Here is a 4,664-nt window from a genome sequence, read left to right as displayed (position 1 = left end):
CTCGAGCACTTTTTTAAAGAGAAGGACATTTACCAGTATTACCCATAGTGACTCAGCGAACACCATTCTTTATGATGGTGATGCACGATATTCATTTCAATCAAATTTTCAGAAAATGTGACATTGGACTTTCATTGGCTCAAAATCTCATCAGCATTGTTACTTACAGAGAGAAGGCTATCACCGCTGCAAGCAGATGTCCATCATTGTTGTGTGTTACAGTCCCATTCAATACTTTCTCTTCATCCTAGAATTGATCAAGGAGAACTTCAATTACCATCCAGGCTCAATAAGTTCTCATATCACCCTCAAAACAGAAATACACCTCTGATAGTTTAGATGTCTGAACTTTAGATGGAAAATCTTAAAATTTTGCATGTGTTTGTTGTGATGTGAGAAACTTAAAGCTTGTTTTTTCAACTGTAATGATGAAATTCTCAAGAAATTCAAAGAACTTCAATGCGCTTCACCAGCTGCCGACATGGAGATGAAGGTGTTATTTTTATTAACCAGTCATGCATCATAATGCAGTCACTGTGATAGCATTGCTCACCGAACACGATCTAGGCAACAGTTCAGCAGAAAAGGCCCATTGTGTGGATTGGGTAATACGAAGCTTGTTCAAATCACATACTGCTTCAACTGCACATGATGGAACTTGACAGTGATGTACTACATGATGTATTTCTGAAACGATCAAAAGATCTACACATACTAATCACATAACCCTAATCAAACATGCGACTACCATATACTACACATTGTATAATGTCACTATCTGATATCTGTCTGTACGTATGTACGATGTGTACATATTGTTGTTGCTGGTATGAACTGTCTGCTGTCTTTGTGCAGAGGGAGTATTTCTATGTTGAAACAAAGTGGGCCTTGCTGTGGAAAGAAACTGATTCTATCACACTACTCTCTGAACAATGTATGTCTTGCATTTGCTGTGTGTACAGAAATGTAGCAGAAATGTACAGAAATGACAACACAAGGAAGAAAAAAAAAATTCCATTTATGGCACCATTCTTGTCGGAAGGCTCCAGTTTATTTGAAAATCATAAAGACAAATTTGTCGTGACAAAATAAATCTATGTCCAGCTCAAACTCTTGCATCACAAAAAAAGACAATAACACATCAATCCATCGATCAATGAATGCAATCGGGCAAGGCACTGATTTTAGATATTACTGCCAGCTCTGTGCAGTTAAAACACTTTGCTACAGTGAAGCATCTACACAAAGTAATTGCTGGAAGATATGCTTTTACGATCTTGTCATTTTGGCCAGTGATCAATGATTATGCATAGAATTTGTAAGCTAACTATGAACACCAAAATGCTGTATTTTTGTTCTTTAACACATACATACATACACCAGTTCATCACTACTGGCTAAGAGTATGTTACTGGACTTGAACCACTCATTTCAGGGGTTTATTTGCATTTTGCAGCATCACACTCTATTCTGTGCCTCTTACTTTCCAGCATTCCAACTCTTTAATGTGACATGCAAAGAACTTCATTTGTGCTGCATTTACCCAAGACTGATATTCATGAAGAAAAAACAACTGATTTTCTGATTTTCCCCAAAATATTTCTGCCAGGAACAAACACTTGTACACATACCAAGCTTCAAAGAATTACGGTACAAGGATAACCAAGGTGCATTACATTCACAACTTGACTCTCTTTTAATAGAGTTGACTGTCAAACAAGCAATTGAGTAATTGTGCCAACTGGTCGATCAGTGAAATTAGTTAATTATGACACACGAGTCCTTTCCCCTAGCAAATTTAAACCAAAGTGTATGAACAGAACTAAAAACCCCCAAACAAGTAACTTAATGTAGCTAAATAATTACTTTCTATTGATTACTCTTCAATACATTTGGCTATGGGACACACATTCTTACCCCTTTACCCGGTATCTTGTACTGCACACCTCTTTTGAATAGGAAAACACATCCTGTAACAAGTGTACATATGATTGTACATAAGCCACATGTATATTTGTAAATATTGCAGCTATAATTCTATACAGCTTCCTTAAAGGACAAGTTCACCTTCATAAACATAAGGATTGAGATAATGTATCAATATTAGTAGAACACATCATTGAAAGTTTGAGGAAAATCAGACAATCCGTTCAAAAGTTATGAATTTTTGAAGTTTTTGTGCAGTAACCGCTGGATGAGAAGACTACTCCAGTGTATGAATAACTTAGATGTCACATGCGTACAACAATATAAGGAAAATATAAAGAGAATTTCACAAAATGCCATCTTTTGAAAAAAGTACACATTCCCCTGACTCGTTACCGACAAATGTTATGGGTAATATTATTCCCCCTGCCTTTAGAAAGAGGCAAGTCAAGAGCTCTTTTATTATGCGAAAAAAGTGAAAATATGTTGAATTTTCTTTTACATTTTCTTTATACTGTTGTACGCATATGACTCACAAGCTGTAGTAGTCTCCTCATCCAGCGGTTCCAACTCAAAAATTTTAAAAATTCATAACTTTTGCATCGATTGTCCAATTTTCCTCAAACTTTCACTGATGTGTTCTACTAATATTGTTGCATTCTCTCAATCCTTATGTTCATGAAGGTGAACTTGTCCTTTAATGTATGAAACCTTATAATTATTTCTCAGTGTAGATTGTAGTGTTATGATCTTATCCGTCCTTTTGTACTATTAAAGACACTTAATGTACAAAATTATGACTGTCAGCAAAACTTTGTGTACAATAAAAGGCCTTGTCTCAGAAAAGTTCTTGTTCTGTTTTGTTTTGTTTTCATTACATGTTTCTTGTGTTTGCTGCCAAACTCAATGTAAGTGAATCACAGCATAACATCATTGTGCCTTCACTTTCTTTGCATGTTTATGTCATTTCTGGGAGCTTAGGTGTCATGTCTACATTAAAACAAACAAACAAACAAACAAACAACAAATGTCTATGGAGGTACACATATCATGTATCGTATTGGATATCATATCATACAAGCAAATGTAATCAAGTCTTATCCACTGGATTTCTGATGACTTAAAAATAAACAAATATCTTTCCTTACTTACCTTTCACTTAAGAATATGCAACTTCGTACATACCGGTATTTCATGCTAACTTCGCATGCCCATAGTGATCTTTTACGCAAGCATTCAAGACATGTAAATAATATTGCAGGTCGATGTGAATATAAATCAGCTTGAACGATGCCTACATTTATGTAAAAAACAAATCTATGAACACTTCTGATGACTGAACAAGATTTATCCTGCAGATTTATTTCACTTCTCCTGAAAACCCCACCCAACGCCCACTGAAAAAGCTAAAGAAAAGAGTAAGATTACAGTAAAATAAATTGGGTATATGTTATTTAGACGCATACACTGTATCTTCCAATATTTCAGACAAATTTGTGAAACTCACAGGCAATAATTTTTGTACTGGCAGTACAGCTTTACTGAAAAACTCCACCATTTTATGAGCCGTAACCCTTACAGCGACATCATGTCATAAAATACCACACATGATTACAGTGCACTCCCGTTACAACGAACACGGTTATAACGAAATTTCGTTGTAACGAAGTAAATCTTCTGGTCCCAAAATTATCACCATTAAAGTCTATGGTACAAAATTCGTTTATAACGAACACGGTTATAGCGAAATTTCCGTTTTAACAAAGTCTTTTCCGAGCGCCACAGACAAAGAAAAACAAAGAAATGTGCTCCGTTATAACGAAATGCGAATTGCTTTCGAAAATACGTAGCGGAACAAGCATTTATTGCGTCTCTGCACGGGTAAACGCTTCACACCACTGTGTGTTCGCTCCTTGTGTCACGCACAGTTTCTGAGGGGAACTTGCGTTTATTATTGTAATACAGTTATCCAATCACATTTCACATAGCTGTGCAGTGTATGATGAGTATTTAGCAAACAGAATATGATATATATATACGTGGTTTCCTTGTTTTCGTTATATATGGCATTTGTTCGGTTATAACGAAATTTCGTTATAACGAAAGAAAACTGCCGGTCCCGAGCATTTCGTTATAACGGGAGTGCACTGTATATATGAAGCTCTGCAAATGATGAAAAACAATTTTACAACAACAGTGTCTGAAACTGTGTGTTGACAAGAGGTCAAAGTTGAACAAACTCATGCATGCTGGGTCCTGCCTCTAAAAAACAAACAAAAAACAACAGTAAATGTCCTCAAAAGTTTCATGCATTTCCCCCCATCTATGACACTTGCTTCTCATTTGAGTTCAAATTGCACATCACAAGCAGGGACAAGTACTGTTTTAAGTACATGTACGTAACATATTTGTTGCTTACTGGTCGCATGTACAGCAACAGAAATAATCTGCCGTCGTAAATTCTTGGCACAGGGGAACTTGTTCACTACATTGAGTTGAGATGGAAGTACATTGTCCATTCTATGAAAGTTTGAGGTAAAAAAAAAGTTTTAGGCAGTAGCACTCCAGCAGTCATCAAGATAAGTGATAATTTCATGCAATGGCATTTCCATTTATCAAAGTAGCACAGGTCACATTGCTCAAACTCACTGAAAAAATATTTATAATATTTCTAAAATCTGCTCTCATCTTTCCAAATATGCTTCCAGGACATAGCAGTTGCCTTGGTACATATGTCT

This window comes from Diadema antillarum, unplaced genomic scaffold (assembly GCF_040938485.1).
Source record: "Diadema antillarum isolate AM-2024a unplaced genomic scaffold, OU_Dant_1.0 seq00001808_RagTag, whole genome shotgun sequence".
Classification (NCBI taxonomy): domain Eukaryota; kingdom Metazoa; phylum Echinodermata; class Echinoidea; order Diadematoida; family Diadematidae; genus Diadema; species Diadema antillarum.
Note: the sequence above shows the minus strand (reverse complement) of the source record.